Source organism: Dromaius novaehollandiae, chromosome 11, assembly GCF_036370855.1.
Source record: "Dromaius novaehollandiae isolate bDroNov1 chromosome 11, bDroNov1.hap1, whole genome shotgun sequence".
Lineage (NCBI taxonomy): Eukaryota > Metazoa > Chordata > Aves > Casuariiformes > Dromaiidae > Dromaius > Dromaius novaehollandiae.
In genome coordinates this window covers 6362718-6381958 of record NC_088108.1, presented here as the reverse complement: position 1 = coordinate 6381958, position 19241 = coordinate 6362718, and the positions used below count along the sequence as shown (strand labels likewise).

The window sequence follows — 19241 nt, the reverse complement described above, 5'->3', positions numbered from 1 at the left end:
ATCATTCTTGACAAGAGCTCTTAGAGAAATGGTGATGGGAGAAATAAAACTACTTGCAGAAAGGTATTTCTGAGTGATTCAAAGCTGCACAAAAGGATTGCCCTTCTAAAAAATCAAATTGGCTAGTATCTGGGGAAAATGGTGTCTTACTAGGTGTGACCTAATTCATTTTCAAGCTGAGGTAAAATTTGCACTGATTGTAGTGGGAGTCAGATTGTTCTCAAGTCGACCAAAAGATGATCTGTGTTCTGAGGATCTTACGGTCTAACTACAAGAAAAGAACAACTAGAACAAGGAAACAATGAGCCAAAATTGGGCTGCATCATAAGCAGGAGTCACGTAACACTTGCTTTATTAGTACCAGTTCTTTTAATAGGCACTGTGACAGGTGAGAGATTTAAAGAGGTACTTAAAATAACATATTTAGGCTGTGTTTCTATATGCTTTTCTGCAGTAGTAGTGTTGGTTTAAGCAGCCCTACCTCAGCTAATTGTTCCCTTTCCTGTCCCACCCATTCTGTTGTGTTCACATAGCTGTTAGTGCAGATGTAAGGCAGAAGATCAAGCTGAAAAACAATCATTCTTTTCCCTGGATTATTTTTCAGCCAAATCAGTTCTCCGGTCTGGTTTATCAGAGGGCTGCACAAAAAGCTATGTTGGCATATTGGAGGGGCTATACAAAGTTGAGAATTTATTGCCTCGGGCAGCTTAAGCAGCACTGGTGCAAAATGAGAAAATGCAGCCTGAAGTGACATTGCACATATTTATGGAGAAATTGTCAGAAATTATAGAAGGGTTTGAATTTTAAATAATAGATGATAAAGGTGATAGTCAGTCAAGGAAAGATATGAAGGACAGATAGGGTGGATAAAGGGTCTTAAGAGTGAAGGAAAGTAGTTTACGCTTGAGACAGTAGAGAAGTCAGAGCTAAGGAAGGAAAGAAAGGGGAAGAGAGAGCCCTCTTTTCAAAATGTATCATTTTCCACTTTCTTAGAATTATAGGAAACATTATACCACAGTTTATTCTCTGAAAACCAAACTCCAAAACAGCAAACAGTATATACAGCTAGAATCTCTATGGAGTTGTTAGTTTTATTACAGAGGATAATATTCTAGAGATGAGTCTGTACTTATAGCCCCCAAAATTCAGAGGTTAAATTCTATATTTGCATCTTCCCATCACAATGATCTTTTTTTGGATGGATCTGCCGTGAAACTGGAAGATTTACATGTTGAGAATTCCTTTGGTCTGAGGAGTTCCCACCCATTGTGGAGACAGTCTAGACAACTCTGCCCTTGCCCTGCAGCCTCCAAGGCATTATGGGTGTAGCTGGGAAGAAAGTGGTTTTGCCTGTATTGCTTTCCCAAACTGGTCTGTTCAACTCTTAAGGCTCTTGTGAGTTTGCATCAGTATATTCTGCGTAGAGAGAATAGTTACCATTCTTTGATACGCTCCCTATCTCAGCTGTGCCCAGGAGAAATTAAAGGCAGCTCTGAATCTAGGCCAGAAAGCATGCACAAAATCCAATAAAGTTAATGAAAGTTAACTTGCATGTCTGAAAACAGCAATTGTTCCTACCAGTTAGAGGCCATATCCTGCTATTGTTCCATATATCAAGCTCCTATTGAAGTCTCTTCTAAATTCTGTATAAAAAGTCATCTCAGGATGTGATACCAGCCAGCAGACAAAAGGTCCTAACATGTTGTGTTACTGGAATCCTGGCCCTGTTTCATATTTTGAGCTATGTTATAATTTTGTCATACTGTGAATCCAGTATGTGTTATTTTAAAATTAACATTGTTTTACAGACATTTTTCACTCTTGTGCAAATGTAGGGTTTGGTCCTGTTAAACCATCTGTGCCTGGAACTTGCATTGCAACGCTGGGCATAGGTTTGTAAAAAGCCATATTCTAAAATGTTATTTGTCAAATTATATATCTAGGACTGGACAGTCTTCTAACTAGAGATAAAAACGTTAAACGTATAAAGTGTCAGTGGAGTTAGAAAAGTTATTTAATGAAAAAAATAAAGATCAAAACATTTGCGATAAATTTGCGATAAAGTGAGACAAGTAGTTGCTTTTTCATGGAATTCTTTTCACTTGATTTTGTGAACTGGAATTTTCCTGAAATACTGTGTTAATGTCATATCCTATACTTTCTGAATGTATTTTTCCATTATGCAGCGACAGAAGGAAGACGTAGTTTATGTAGCTATATTCTCAGCATAAGTTCACGATGATTTCATTGAGGTCAGTGGAGCTACAGTGATTTATGCTAGCTGATACATTAATAATAAGCCTTAGGACATATTTTTTTGACATGGCTGTTTGTAGTTGGTCTCCTTCACAAAATGTTTTCCACTAATGTGGAGTGACCATATGTATTAATAGGATTTCTCATTTCTAAGGAGTCCGAAGTGCCAGCTTTAAAAGTTTTAAGTTAATGAATTTAGAAAAATATGATGGTATCTGTTTATCCAAAGCAGACATACAGCCATCTCTAAAGAAACCTAGCAACAATTTAATAGGAAACAGAAGTTGAGGTGTATTAGGAAAGAATGTTATCTTTCATTTTCAAATGAATGAGTAATTTAGGAGGCTAGAATGTAACTGCTCACATTAAAATCTGATCAGGCCACCAGGATTAGGTGCCTGTTTGTTTCAAAGACAGCACCAGATCTTTAACCATCACAAGTGGTCAGCACTTGATTTACATCTTCTCTAAAAACTGTGAAATGAAACTTACATTAAAGTTAATGCAAGGAGCAGAAATTTCAGAGAAGAGGGGAATGTTAACAGCATTAAACAATTGTTAATAATGTTAATTGTTTAGGATGACAGAAAATGCTACCAGGAAAGGTAGCTAAGGAGTGTAAATTTTGATCTTCCTTTTGATTTAAGACTGTTGAGCTTTCTTTTTCAGATATTATTTAATTTTTTTGTGAAGTCCTTTAAGTTCTTCTGGCTGGTGCTTTTGCTATCTTTTTGCACATATTAACTATCCTTTGGTGTGAAGGAATTCCACCTACGTTCCTCCAATGCCCAGTTCTTAGCTTAGGTTCACGCTCCCTTGCTCTGGTATTTTACCCTGCTCAGATAGCATTGAAGCTGTCATCTCTTCATTCCTTTCAGAGAAATGAAATATACTGTTCTTTTCTCCGACGACTGAAGAACTTTTTTCTTTAATCTTTGTGAATAGCAAAAGTCAGTGAATCCTGCTTGCCCTCTACTGTTCTCTCACTTCTATAAAAAAAACTTTTAATCGTAAAATGGCCAAGAACTGCTTCCGCTGTTCCAGATGGGGCTTCACTAGTCACTTTTATTAGACATCTTTAGTCATGCTTCACAAAATATTTTTAGGTATTGTTTCAAGAGAATGTTCATTAGCTGCAGTAGGCTGTTGCAGTTTATCAAAATATGCATGTCAGTCATAAGTATTTCTCCTTCTACAGTATTGTAACTTACCATTATTTATTGAATGTCTTTTTTTTTCTTTTTCCCTAGAAGTATTACCCTTCTTTATCCTCAGTATCTGAATTACTTAACCTCATATCTTCCAGTGCTTTTGATCTGTACATGTCATCCTGAATGTCATGCCAATCCTCCTTTCTGTGTCTGGTTTTATAAAATCACCATTTATGTCACTTTGGTGCATTTATCTCTCTCTAGCTTTTATATGCAAAGAATTGTTCCCAGTGCACAGGGTTCAAACTGGCAAATGCCAGTGTTTTGCTGTTAAGGTGCTCTGGTGCTATCAACCTGTAACTGTTAAAAAGTGCTAGCTAGATACATTCTCTTAAAAGAGCTTGGAGATATAAATAGTATGTTAATTAATAGCAGACGTTACCCTTTGTGGCAAAAAGCCAGCAGGGTTCCAGCAAAACCTTCCTCATTGCAGTTGTTACTTTCATCATTGGCAATTGTAGCAGTCATTAACGCAGCACCAGTAATGCTGATCTTCATGGCACATCAGGAGTCACCTCTCTCACCCTCACCCCTATCTGCTTTCACTTACTGAGTCTTGCAGATTGTTCTTTTTTTCAGCATGGTAGCAAAAGCCAAGTAACTCGTGTTCACCACTTCCACTGTCAACTCTTTCTTATATCCTTAAGACGAGACTAGCAAGCTTCTGAATAAAATGGAGTATGTGGGAGTTGGTAGCATTCAGTATCTCACAGAGCTGGAGCCTTACTCGTCCATGTTTTCCAACATAATATTTTTCTAATGTACTTTCTATAGCAAACGTCAGTTCTCCTTTCAGACATGTATAATTAAAATTACTCCAATGAAGTCAATAGAATTTTACCAACTGTGAAAGAATGAGGAGTCCAAAAATCTGGGACCTGCAGGTTCCCGTTGTAAACTGATGAAAGATTTGTCTGTGCCTAGGTCTCCTGAGTTATTCTGTGGTTTCAAGGAAAATGATATTTATATAGATACATATACCTACACACACAAATTCCACAATACAAAACTGTACATCTCCTCATTTTTCTCATCCCCCACATCTGTATCCTGACTCCAGGAAACAGTCTTCAGTCTGCTAGCGGTGGTGACAGTTTTTGTTTCAGTTATTTATTGTATAACATAACTACTTTTTACATTCATTCTGGATTCAGAACAAAGTTTCAACAAAGTTTCACCCTGTTGTACACTCTTTTATTACTCTCACAATCTTTACACTCTTTCATTTACTACTTCTGATATTCTTACCTTCCCATTATCTGTATAACTCAATCTGTGCTATCTGACATTACTTCCATTAAAGGTAGATTTTTTTAACAAGATCATTATTTAAATGAATTAAAAAAAATATTTCTTCAAATATCACATCAGATATCAAAATAGTTCATCTGCCAGTGACATAATCCTGAACATGAAATGCATACTCTTCTCTTACTTCTTTGTTAAAAGAACACCTTTGCCTGCAAATTGTAATGTCTAACTGTAAATACATTAATCTAGTTGTTCCAGTTACAGTTGGAATTCCAGATTTGCCACCATCTCTGTGACAATGCATCTTTATAATAATTCACCCTTTTTCGGTTAGCATTTCTAAAGGGCATTTAATGATCGAAATAGTCATTGTGACATAACACAATACTTGAGGGCAATTTGCAAATGGGAGAGGGTACAGGGAAGCCTAGCACAGCGTGTCCACTGTAAGGAAGTATAGTCGAAATATTTCAGGGCTGTCGTTTCGTCGGGTAAGCCCTTACATCTAACAGCTACGGTATTTAGAAAAATTTTAAAAGTATGTTGTTAAAGAAAACCCTGGATTTACCTTTCTGAAAACCAGTCACAGTCTGAATTCTCTCAGTTTTTCTATTGTACTTATTTTCTGTTTGTTTTTGTAGGTCAAAGTCCCATTTCCAGTGTCATCGCATTCAAATCCTACGGTGGCCTGTAAGTATCCTATCTCGAAATTCTCTGTTACAATAGAGCAGCTGCATAAAAACCTCATGAATACTAAAAATGTGTCTTTCACTGAACTATCATTAGGCTTTATATATATATAGGGCTACAGTATAATTTATTATGTAGCTTGTCTTGTTGTGTTAAATGCATGTGGTTCAAGTGTGTGTATTTATAGTATAACACGTCCACATTTTAAATACTAGCTCATGATCTTATTCATTGCATTTTAAATGTAAGATTTACAGTGTACCAAATCTAATTTTAACTAATTCTAAAGGTACCCTTACTCTAAAACTAGCTCTTTACCTGGTTAAATCAGAACTGAAAGTTATTAAAGAAAAATATGACATTTGCCCTTTGATGAACAATTACCAAGTGTTACATGTTCAGAGTAGAAAATGGATAGCATTTTATTTTATGAGTCCACTAACTAATAGTGAATTAGAATAAAACTCCTGTGGGAACACATTTGACATTCACATGAATAACAGATGAGTTCATTATCATTCCCTGCTTATAAAAAGAATGGCAAATGAATTCATAATTATTAGGCATTTAAAAATAACACATTCCCCCAAAAGATACGATTCTGCGTTAAATACCCGGCTGTAGTTCAGCTGCAGGGCTTTGAAAAACCCGAAATGAAATGGTAGCAGAGCATATAGCTGGAATTGAATGGCAGACTGATGATTTGGTCATTTGCCACATTTTTTTAACTGCTTGGTAACCAAAGTAATGAAGACTCATATTCTATTTAATGTGTGTGAATTAATTCTGAAATTTATAGATGGGTTTTGCTTCCACAGTAGAGAATATGGATTAGATATATGGTGCATGAAAGGATTATGGTGGAGATACGTATGAAGAGGAGGATTACGGTGCATATGGCTACTGACGTGTTCTCATATCATAAGTGCCTATGGGCATCTTATTTGAAATATATATTGGACTTGAATTTTGTAGGGCTCTTTTGTTCATGGATATGTGGTAGCAAATACGATGAATGCCATTCAGGACAGTTATTTTGCTAGAAATGACATTCTCAAATACTTGTCAAGCCATCATATTAGCATATTGCTGACAGCGTGGCAGGAGACAGCTCTTCTATGAATTGTAACCTCTGCCCTGTAGTAACACTAAGAGCCCAAGGGTCCCAAAAGGTTAGCTGCTCTGCCAGATGGAGAGGGAAGTAAGAGAGGCCGAGAACAAGAGCTTAGAGGACAACACAGAGCACTTGCAGAAGAGGAGGGGGAAAGGAAAATGCCATTCTTTGCATTACCTGCACCAAGGACATAAACGGAAAAGGGATCAGAAGTAGCTCAAATTAAGATTGTTCTAAGTGTTGCCAACACCCAGAGATGCAGAATTTTTGTATCCCCAAATCTTACAAGTGATCTTGATGAAGTGAAGGAGATTTGAGTTTGCTGTATGAATTCTGATCCCAAGGAGAGCCCTTTTTGGTTTTCCAAGGAATAGAGGAATAATGGCATGTGGGGCTTATATATTCCTCTTCCCAGGGCAGAGGTAAGGAGATGTGTGGAAGACCTCACCTGCATATAGATTTTAAAGTCACACTCCTACCATGTTTTCCCAAGGTCTCTTCTCCCTAGCAGCAACCCTGCCCCTAACAGAGCTATGTTGCCATGGACTATGTTGTCATGCTAACATCAGGAGGAAAAGCAACCTTGTCAAATGTGATCACAATTTTATTTCACTCAGAGGCCTGAAGCTGCAGTCCACCATGAGGTGAACTACCTGACTGACCTAGGCTGTGTGCTTGAGAAAAAGGGCTGTGAAAACAAAAATTGCAGGGTGGGGAGGAACAATAGAGGGAAGGGTCTCGGGGTTGTGGACGGTGGGGGCCTTGTTGTAATACAGTCACGAAAGGGTTGCAAAGACTAGAAGTATATTAACCAAAACAGAATTGTGTGACCTAATAGTTCACTTTTCTGGTCTTACTTGCATAATTGGCACTATTAGAGACAAATAAATAAAAATATCAGAAAAGTTGCTTGTGCTATACAAATTTTGTGGAATTATTTGAGAAACTGTTCTGTGAAGATGAATAAAACAATCATTTCTTTCTGTTTTGGAACTAGAATCACCAGATGAGGTTTAAAAGCTGCATAGCTTGCCAGTGGAAGAATATGATTTACACACTGCTGAATTACATTGCTTTTAATTTTAAAAGTCTATTGGCACTATGTGAATCAACTTTTAGCTTCATCTGGGTGTCTTGAGCTTGGACATATGTCCAGACAGCTAGGGCTGACCTGATTCTTTAAAGGAAAGTGAAAATCTCCAAACCTAAATCCAAGAGATAAAGCTAATTGTGCATCAGGGAAACCATCTCCTTCCTGAGTCCTGTGGCTTGCTGGCTGAAGTGTGTGGTTTGATTACAATTATTGCCTTAATGCAGAGTTCCAAGTCTTAGGGGCCCCATGAGGACAATGCAGGAAGCCTGTTCTATCTACGATGTATGAAGTGAGCAGTAAGAGCTGTTGTATTCATATATTCACAGGCTCCAAGACCAAAAGATAACAATGATTATCCATGCTAACTACCCTACATACACAAATATTTTTTTCTAAAAGATAAAGTTTGGGGTTTTTGGCCAAAATGATCTATTATGAATGCATTTCTTATGCAACTTTTAACATTTCTATTTAAAAACATTTAACATCTGTTGATTTGTTTATGCTGAATTTAATATTGCAATATATTTATGATGGTTAATGCGTAAATATTTGAGGTAATCATTCTTATAAGTGAGCGCATAAGTAGAGAAACTTTGTGATAGCTCTCCATTTGATACCAATGGAAGATACATGGTCTTCTTACCTCTGAAAATCTGGCCAGCATAATCTCATTCTAACCACTTAGAAGTTATGCCATTAGAAGACAGACTGCTTTGAAAATGTTGGGAAAGTCGCTAAAATCAATGTCACATGATCTCTGGCCTTTAGTGTCCCAACCACGTGCTCCCTCAGCTAGGCTGCTGCTGGGCATCATCCAATATTAGTGTGCAAAAAGTTATTGTTAGAAACATTATCAAGTAGATTCTTGTTCATTGCCGGTGCGTTAGTTTGCAATTATGTTATTCCAATTTTGCTCTTACTAATTTCCTAGGTAAAACAGGGTGGCCCATTGCACCCCCCCCCCCCCCCCCCCCCGGGGAAGAAGGGAATCTACTCCATGAAGCTTGCAAAGAGCTATAAATTAATTATTTCTGACAAATCAAATCACTGTGGTCACTAGCACTCCCTTTGGAAAATCAGGAAAGCAGAAGTGGTAGATATACTTCGAATGGGCATGTCCTGATTAAGAGCTGTAGAAGTAGCCATCTCTGAGAAGGAAGGGTGACATTTCATAAAAGATTTACTTTGTTTTTTAAAGAAAACAGGTACTGTTGTGAGGGAATTTGAATAATTTATATTAAAGTCTTGGCTTTAGAATGTACTCACAGTAAGGCAAGTCTCAGTCTGAATCACCTCAATTTTCAGTATGTTGTCTTGCAGCATATAGCAAAACATGTTTGTTCTAAATCTTATGAAACAATAATTATAGTAAGTAAAGGCAATTGACAGTGATTGAAATACTAATAATACACTGCATTTCAAACATTTGTTTAGAGTGACCTCAGCCTGTTATTTTGCTGCTAGAGAACAAACCTCTCTCAAATTGCATTTGTCTACCACTGAAATGTTTCTATAGTATACGCTACCCAAATTAGGCTAATTGCTAATAATTCATTCACCAGAAGGTTTGCTATTATCAGCTTTGTTTATGTAAAATGAGGATTAAAAAATAGTTCTGTTTCTTGCAAACTGCTGTGCAGATTTCATCTGTTCTTATTAGATGTTAATTCCTCATTATTTCCTAGGAATGATATGTGGTTCCTCTCATTACAGGAAAACCAGACAAGCAAATATAATACTGGACTCAAAGAAAATTTTGGATTTTAGTAGGCAGAAAACTATGTTTTATTCTTTCTGTTCTACTTAAAAGTATTGATGCCATCAAAAATTCATGCTAAGAAAGGAATAAACATTGTGAGTGTAGTATGTATTTTCCACATGTTTAGAAGAAAACATGTATAGAAATGTTACCATTTTTATTTTTTACTTTTATGTTGCCCCATCTTGTGGTCCAGTGCTCTTTGCTGCTCTGATTCAAAATGTCAAGGACTCAGAGATGGGTTCATTAGGAAAACACGTGTATCCACTGCATTTCTTCACTTGTATTCAATAATGTAAAATCACATCTTAGCTCTTGTGATGATTTGCTCTCTGAAATTTCCAAGAAGTTGAAGTACCTCAGTTGCTCTAAGAGCTATTCCTTTTAGCTACTATTTTGATAATCACCTTTTTTGTAACTTATCTCACTGATTCTCAATTGTATTTGTTTTAAAGGATGAAGGTCTTTTCAAAATAGTATTCTTACTTAGAAAACTAAAAAAGAAAGCGCTCTTCAGCATAGAGTTCAATCTACTTGATGGCCTCTGGATGTAAATCCTTCCTTTTCAAGGGTGTTGTCTCTTCTCAGTTCTAGGGAACTCACAGTATGCTACTTGTAGGCAATGGGCAAGATCATGAGAATCCAGTTAACTCCCTACCCTCTGTAATTTAGGAACCATATTCACAAAATGATTAAAATTCAGATATATACATCATTACATTTATGAAAATAAAAATGTATTTAAATTTAATTTTTATTTATGAGCTTGCACATCACTCTAGTTTGCCAGTGGTACAGGAATATGTAGTTTTATGTTAATTTATAAACAATTTATTCTTGTTCTCAAGTTTGTATTTCAAACACTGCAGGGGGGATTTAAAATCCAAATAATAATTTATTTATTTTAGTACATTGCTTGGAAACATTTTTGCTGTATATTATTTTTGCATTCTAGCAACTGTCTACTGATTTTCTTCCTCTGACAAAGAAAATGAAACACAAAAGTTTAATTTATCAGCTCATGTTCTTTCAAGCAACTGAATACATGCTTTCACCTATTAAAAACTCCGTACCTACGCTGCGTTTCTTAAGGGAAAAAGTATTAAGGAAGTCAGCATTCTTCTTCCAGGGATTATTTCACTTTTTTCCCCCTGTTTTTATTCTGCAGAGCTAATTGGTTAGGGTTTGATCCAAAGATTTTTGAAATCAGTGGAATGATTCCCACTGGTGGCAGTGGGCTTTGGGTTGAGACCTCAGAGATGGAAGACTAGATTCTTCCCTATAACTGAGCCAGCCCAAAATGGACAGAGAAAGATCCCGGGTAGTCATGGTGAACTAGTTTGGTCCCAAAATAAATCAGAGATGTTTGTGGCAGTATGTGAGTGAAGAGCAGGGCATGGGATTCTGCCATAACCACTCCTTTTTTCTGTGATTGTTGTGCCAGGACAAGTGCGGTGTGACAGGTGCAGGATCCTAATCTGACAGTCTCCATCCTCTGCAGAAATTCTCTGCTGGCAGTTTGCTCCTTGATGCTGCCTGTGGTGCAACCTGGGTAGACCTAGTGGCTAGCTGGGTCTCTGCTCAGCTAGGTACGTAATCCTGCGTATGTCTCCTGGGTGGCTGGCTTGGGACCCCTTCCCGTTCCGGCAGAGCTGCACGGACGGCAGAGCTCCGCCGCCTCGTCGGATCCCTTTAGTTTCAAACACTGTCCCAGTCCGGTACCGAACTGTTCGGTACATGTTCACGTGTCTGTGCCTATGCAGACTTTGCTGCATAGCTTCTAGTTGACTGGAGAGAGAAAAATAATCCTTGACATGAATCAACTTCATTCTGCCTCAGGGTATAATATAAATACCTTCTCCAGGGTGCTTTTCCCTCTTTATAAAAGCAGCAAGTTAACTTTCTAGCCTTCACTCTCTGATTCTAGAAAATGTTTAATGAGGGACTCTGCCACAGTGAGGGTAGAGCTACTACTGCAAAAGGATACAAGCAATATTAACTAGGAACACAGGAAGCAGAAAGTTGTTATTTGAAAGTCTCTTGAATATTTCCTTTTTCAAGATTTAGGGCCAAAATGTTGCTTGAATTTATGAACTGGGCAAAAATTTTCAATGATTTCTAAATTCCTAAAATGACAGAGTTCTGAAAGGACTGGGATTATTTTTGAGGTGAGATTGAACTAGACAAATAGTTTCAGGAGAAACAATAAGAAAATTATGAAAACATTTTTTCAAATTTTAAAGGAAATATTTTAACATTCTTAAAATGAAACTTCTTTTTTTGTAATGGAAATGTCATTTTCCACTTCAAAATCAGTCTAAATTAAAAAGAATATAAAATATTTTAAAAATTATTAAATGCTTTTCATATTGTAAAAAAAAATATCTATATGAGATCTATGTGAGTTATATGAGAACTGAGATTTCTGCTTGCTGCTTTCTGAAATTTTGGGTTGATAATTTAACTGAAGAAAATGTCTTTTGCTAAGCTTTATTTATGAAACCTCTGTGAGACATTTTCCTGGTAATTGTAGATGACTCGTATGACATTTGCTTACACCTCCCTGAGCGTAAGGATATAGTTCCTCTCTTCTGCTCTGTGCAGTCTCCCAGCGTTAGCCGGTGAGCCTTGCTGCATACTCTGCCTATGTTCTTCCCCCCTGTTCTTTGGGATGAAAATGTAGTCTGCAAGGACTTGGGATTTCAGTATGTGACACATGAAAAGAGGGATTTATTGATTCTGACGTGAGTGCAGGATAACTACCTACAGTATCATTAGCTCAGTATATGCAGAGTAAACGAGACCTTGTTGGTCACAGATCTTTTCCTTATACTTTCTGTTGCTTTCTTCTGTTTCTTGTTCTCTTGTCAGCCAGCAACTTAGGTATTTCAAATGAGTAAGATACTTAAAATTTTCATGTAAAGTTACTGAGCAGGAGAGCAGAGCTCGGGATGCCCAGTGAGACACTCTCGGGGATCTGGGCAATTCAAAGGCCAAATATTCAGCTCTGAAGTTCCTCTCCCATTATGCTATATTGATCCCATTTGTCTGACTTGGAATGAGCCTCATGGATTTCAGGACTTTTGTCCAGCCACCGTTGTCACTGTAGCACCATGGACATTAGGAGGTACAGAGAGCTGATGAAGTTTCCAAGAAAGGCTTAGCAGACCTTTCCTAAGAGAAGTAAAGTAGATAATGAATGAAATTAAGTGCTGCATGTCTCCATTCAGAAAAACGCCCTTGAACAAGTATCTGACTACAAATTTCTCTGTTGTCCCATTGATTCCTATCTACTCATGTGGTGGTTGTTTGTGTGTTGGATATTTTTTAAGGAAGAACAGTTAATGTGCTTGGTCTAGTAGCTAAAAACCTTCACTAGGACAAGAACACTGTGGACAGTGAAAAGACATCACTGAGAACTAAGCTCTGTGATCAAAATAGCTAATGAGTTTGCAACCCAGAGAAGGAAAAATGAGCAAAACGAGAGAGGAAGGTAGCACTGTCAGTGCAGTTTTACAGATGGAGAAGGGGGGCAAGCCTTGATTCAGCAAAGTACAGAGGCAGAACCTGATTTTTAGCATTTCCAAATGTGTACATTTCAACATATTCTGTTTGATATTGGCAATGCTTCATGCCTACGCATTTCTAATTTTAACTGTTCTGATTTTTTTACAATCAAAGAGAGGGGCTTTTATAGGTTATCTTCAAATTGGATTTCTTAAATACAGAAGAGCATCTAGATTCTCAGCACAGCAGCAGATTTTCAGTTTGTGCATAGGTATGATTTTTGTTTTGCAAATTTTGCATATAATTGTTCAACTGCAAACATCCAGCATAGAGAGAAACGGCGCGGGACAGATCTACTTATGTTGACTGGATGTGCTAGCTTTTCATCACAAAGTAACAGGGTTATTGTATTGCATCAAAGCAGGAGTCTTAGCCTGCAAGGCACATTTCATTAAAACTGAAGTGAAAAAGCAGTCCTAACATAATGGATCTTAAGATTGGCTGGGCTGTTTCTGGGTGCCTGTGTTGTTCAGTATTCATGTCAAAATTCCCGCGCCCAGTGTAAACAGAGTAATGAGCTGAGACCTTTTCTCAATAACATAACCTTTAAGACAAGTTATAGCTATCAAGCAAGAAATCAGAAAAATGGTGCATTTGTGCTGCTTGACTTTGTCCATTGTTATGGTGGCAGTCTGAATTTAATGAATACCAAGTATGAAGAGGTATAATCCTCATGTATGCCATGACACACTCTAGTGGCAAAAACTTGCAGTGCCATTTAGGCAATGGAGACTAGTCAATTCATTTTCTTTTTGATGTGAATAGTTACAGTGGAATGAAAATGTAGTTCATCATTAATGAAAGTAACCTAGCAATTGCAAAACTCCTGTTCAAGCCCTGCGCTTTTATAAATGCTATATATATTTTTCTGTTTTTAGTAGAATAGAATGGAATATTGATTTAGGGATTTCACTTTGTTGATGCTGGTACACATGCTGACCTGACTATGTCATTGAGGTGTAGCCACAATATACATGCCATATATAAAAACCAATAAACAGCACCTATCCACAAATCCTAGGCACTTGTCCTTCAATGGTAATGGATACAGACCTTGGGCAACCTCATCTTTTGACCAACCATCATTAAATAATAAACCAATAACCACATAAAAAATCTATTTATAGCCAAGCTCTAAAACAGTGTTTTTTGCTTATTGTACTAATCATAAATGATTCACTGTTCTGTCTTCTGAGAACACATAATGGACCACTTTGCTCCTTCAGTTCTCTCTTCATTTTTCCCTTCACAGAACTCCTCTGTGGTAAAATCCCTCAGATGCTACAGTGAAGTACCTAGATACATGCTGTGTCACCACAGCAATTACAACCAGAGCCCTGCTTATGGGGAAGGATTTTCTCCAGGATCAAGAACTTTCTGTTGCAATACTTTTGGTTTGGCTGTGGGCTACTGCTGAATCCTCTAGTCTCATTGGCGTTACAATTTAAAATGGTTGCAGTAGGATGGAGTATCTTTTTGTATTTTATTACAATTTGCACACTAGCAGGATTAAGCTATTTTGCATAGCACAGCTCCAGATTCCCCTTCCTCAGGGAATTCTGCTGTTTTGAAACTTGTTTCTGGTTGCAATCACAATGGAAACAAAATCCTGTTTCCTACAATTTCATTCCAATTCAATGTTTGGGTTTATTGTTGTTTCTTATGTGAAGCAAGCAGATTACATGCATGTAGGACTCTCTCTGTTCTTTCCTTTTTTTGCTATCTTCTGTTTCTGGAATCCTCCCATTCTTTTCACAGCCCAATATGTTAAGTGCTCTGTGTGTAACCCTGTGTACTCCTCAGGATCATGGTGGGTGTCTCTGTGTGCCCACGCTTTCCAGTATATTTCATCTTGTTTTTGCTAAGGGTTTGTACCCTATTCCACCTGACATTCAGAGTAGTGCTATCAAATTGTTGGACTTCATTTTGCTCAGCCAATAAGAAACTTCTGAACCTTGCTTTCTGGTTACCTGACTATAAAAAAGTCAGCTAGATAGTTTAGACTTGCTCTTGCTGCTCTGCCTCTGAGGCTTTTTTGTTTTATTCTTTGAAAGAACTTTTCAGTTTATATAGTCAAGTTACTCCAAAATCAGTAAATCTAAAAATTCCATCTAAATGCAAATACTTACATAAAAACACACCTTTTACCCCACACCCTAGAGCTGCTTGCTTTGTTTTCAAGACTGAGTTGTTTTTAGGCTGGTGTAACTCAATTATTAGAAAGATAGTTACGCAAAATTAGAACTGGTGTAAATAAGTAAAGCTCCCACTGAAGTCAATGGGAATACTGCCAGTTTACAGTGGAAATGAATTAGACCTTGGTGTTTTTGCATCCTCATTTGAACTGTCTTCCTAAAATAACATTGTCAGACTAGATATATCATAACATTTATAGTTATGTCACAAAAATTGTGTCATTATTGGTGATTAGATCAGCTTTGGAGGTTTTTTCCTTGTCTTATTGCCCAGTTCCAAGAGGAAACAAGCTGTGAGTTAGATTGGAGGTCTGAATTTTTTTCTTGAGTGAATAAGATACTTAAAACTCCAGGCATCTGTTATACATTCATATATATCTAACATGCAGCCCTATTTAGATGATGTACTATTTTTTCTCACTGTTCTGTAGTGACATAATTAGAAATGGAGAGCCATTCACCATTCCCTGAGAGCTGTGCTGTCTGAAGATCCCTGCTCCAGGTTGGCAAAGCCTAGAGAGCCTAGATTTGGGGAACAACTCACTGCTTAATTAGTTAAGGCAAAACTGTTCAGCATATGTCTCATATGCCCCAGGGGATTAAATATTTACATTACTGTCTATACAGTTTTGATCTAGTCCCTAATCCAAACAAAGAATAAACTCATTCATAGATAAGAAAAAGATGAATGAATGAGCATCCAAAGACTACCACCTTGACAAGGTTCAGTCGATTGTATCCTTTAAGGCATCAGTAGTTAGCCTGATGTCTGGGTTTTGTACAGCTGCAGCATGGAGATTGTCTCCTGGCATTGAACTATTGAACTTTTGATGATTTCTGTGCTTGCTTTGTCCATCTTTGCATTTTAAACTTATGTCAAATGACTCTATAGTTTATTTTTGTATCTACTTCAGGCTTGCATTAAAACTAAATGAGCACTAGAGTATTGCAAGTAAATATCTTAAAAGTCTCCTGAGGGGACTCCCTGAAGGGAGGGGGACTTTCTATCTTTGTAGATAGAAAGATCAGACTCAGAGCAGAGAAGTTACAGTCTAAAGAAGGGTAGAAAAATGCTTGGAATAATTTTAATGGAAAACAGGAAGAAATATAACCAAGAATGTAACTAACTCTGTTACCTTTTGGTGAATCATCTCAGTTGCACTAAAGCAGAGTTCTGCAGGGTTTATGTCCTCAGGTGCAGTGTCAAGTGGATATGACTGCCCTTCGCTCAGAGCTGGTTCATTTCCCAAAGTAATACAGCTTTTTTCACTGCCAATTTAATAACTGAGACTGGTTGAGAGTTTCTTTCATTCTGGTATGCCCATATCATGCTGCATAGTACAGATTTTACTAACCATATTATCTGTTATTTCTTCTCAAGGTGGGAATTTACTTCTTTACCTCCTTCTTTCTTCCCTTTTTCCTGGACAGTGAAGAGCTTTCTTAAAAGGTATTTGGGAGTGTGAGATCCCAAGCTCTGTTATGTGGCTGTGCTTCCATTCTTTTACTTCAAGTTACTGATCTTATGAGGCTTAATTTGGACATTTTAGATAGTTCTTGCTTCTGTTTAAACAGTTTAGTGGCCTTCGCAAAAAAAGTTTATATTAAATTTCAGTAAACAAATTGTAAAAGTTCACAGGGATCGTAAGGGAAGACAGTGTATTACAATCTAAAAATGAAGTGGCTCATCTGTTTTCCCCATGACTCGGTAAAGTCATTAGATAGACACATTATGTAGGCAGAAAACTGGAGACAGAGGTTATATGATGCCCAAGGCCATTCAATGAGTCAAAGCTGAGCCAGGCTGAAATTCCCATTTTAGTGTGCCTATTAATATTACCAGCACGGTCACACTCCATGGAAGAACTGAATTTGGGGGTTATGTGATGTCAGCATGCTCTCCAGGGCTGAAGCATCATTTGTTTCCATGTGACTCTAACATGGTTAAATTATTAGATTTTTATGTGACTAGATCACCATCATATCTGAAGGACTCACAGTGCTTAATATTAATAACCTCTCTTCTCTTTCCCAGCCAAGGCCTTTTGTTTTTCCTTTACAAACACAAAAATGTTCTCTTTGAACCTTTTTGTATCTTCAGGTTCTGAGGACTGTCAGCTGAATGCTGTCTGGCCTGAAGATAGACATACTCCTCCTCTTGCCTTTCATGTTAGCATTAACTATTTAGGGATAAATGTGAGACAGTGTTAATGAGAGCAGAATTTTGCCTGCATTTGTTATCCTTGTTAGAAGTTAATATTTACACTTAATAGACCATTGATGCATTGAAATACTGTATTCTTGGAATTTGTGTTCTTTTACCTAGCTGTAGAATTCTTTAGTAACTATCAGGAAGTGGCAGAGGAAGTGGTATTACCTAATGGAGAGAGGGATTACCTATTTTATTCTGTATTTTATTACTATCTGTCAGTGACTCACCCTGCTGACTTGGGCTTGAAATTTCAAGGATGAACACCATTTTTATATGCCTTTACTAAAGGGTTCCCCTTCTTATGGCTGCTGGCCTGATCAGCAACCATATTTGATTTGGTGTTAAAACCAAAGTCAGTCAAGAATCAGCAAGATTAGAGAAATATCCATGTCTGTATAGTTACCACCCACATTATAAGTAGTTTGGAGCCACTAGAGCTGACAAAAGAAAGACTGGCAGAGAGATTTGATGGGGAAGGTTAAGGAGTCTATTTGAGCTGTGTTGAAATTGAGCCAGTGGCTAGAAATCCAGCAGGCAGTATCAGAGAGTATATCTATCTATCCTGCAGACTGCAAAGCTTTATCACTGGAGTTCATGGAAGTTTAGCGACAATAGATTATTTTCACAAATAGTTTTAAGGAAAATTATTTTTAAGTGATTCAAGTAAGTTAGTCTTTCTATAGGTAGCATTTGAAAGTGTTCAACTTGTCTGTATTTTTTTTTCTTGGCAACAAATTAGATATCCTAAATGACAGAAATCTAATTTTAAACAAATTTATTTCTTTTCAGCACAGTTAAAATAGTATTACCCAGTGACTGCAGATGAGCTTTTTCTTGTAGCTGTTGTTTTATGTAGCCTCGGACCTGCCGTCTTTAAATGGATCTTTTTGATATATTATACTCCCTATTATTGCTGTAGAAGCTAATTGTCTTATATTCTCAAGATAATTTAAATACTGCAATATTGTGGAATTTGCAGTGACTGCTTCCAGTGTTAGGGATGAAACTTCAGTCATAAACTTTGCTAAGGTATCTTAGAAAAGTTAATTTGAAAACAACAGCCATCCATTTCTAAATGTTAACTGCAGCAGAAATGCTGATTTCTGTTAAGGGCTACTCAGAGCCTTCTGTTTATCAATACCGCAGCCTGTGAAAAGACCTTTGAAATACATAAGTCAAACACACTATAATCTCTATGGCAGTTGTAGTATCTACATAACAACTGAGTTATGATATTCTATTGCTGACAAAAATTTAAGCCTCAACGCTTAAGCTTTGTTACTTTGGCATGAAACAGGCAAATCAGTCCAGATCTGTATTATAGTCTCTGTCTGTCATCCGTACGGCATTCACTTTAATTTGGTTTTGAGGAAGAAGAAGAAAGTGTGTCCTGCTCTCAGTCTCCCTCTCTCCCCTCCATGAGAGTGGCTTTGTTGGTCCACCAGGTTGGTTTGTTCTGGAGCAAGTGAGGAAAATCTTGACATGAAACTAAAAGTAACTTTTGGTACTTGTTTACATTTAAAATGCATGAATACACTCTAATCTGTGCAGCCTCATAACAGATTCTTTAGATTTTTCAGAATATCAGCAAAAACCAAATTTGCTCCATTCACTCTTCTCTTACCCAAAGTGCTAGTTTCATTTGTGTGTCATAATCTGGCCTCTTTTCGTGACATCACATCAGTATTGCCTTAGACTTCGTACACAAATACAAGTGATGTCAGAATAAGCAATATCAACTGGAGTAAATTATAGCACCTTTCCGTTCAACCATGGATGACACCCAGGAATTGATTCTTACCTTATTTCTATTAGCATGAATCAAGGGTGTCAGAATAACCTGGAAACCAGTCCTGGGGCAATTAGTGTGGCAGTAACTTGTGTAAGCAT

At 37.3% G+C, this 19241-nt stretch overlaps 1 protein-coding gene and 1 long non-coding RNA gene across 6 annotated transcripts in view; one reads left to right on the top strand and one right to left on the bottom strand.

Annotated features, from left to right (window-relative positions):
- The window catches only part of LOC135329539 (uncharacterized), a 78376-nt gene that overhangs the window by 2549 nt on the left and 56586 nt on the right, over positions 1 to 19241 (top strand). For both annotated transcript variants that reach the window (XR_010391009.1, XR_010391008.1), the window contains exon 2: positions 5360 to 5408. This is a non-coding gene — a long non-coding RNA (uncharacterized LOC135329539). The remainder of the gene's footprint in view (positions 1 to 5359; positions 5409 to 19241) is intronic.
- The window catches only part of AMMECR1 (AMMECR nuclear protein 1), a 107639-nt gene that overhangs the window by 83287 nt on the left and 5111 nt on the right, over positions 1 to 19241 (bottom strand). The window lies entirely within an intron of this gene.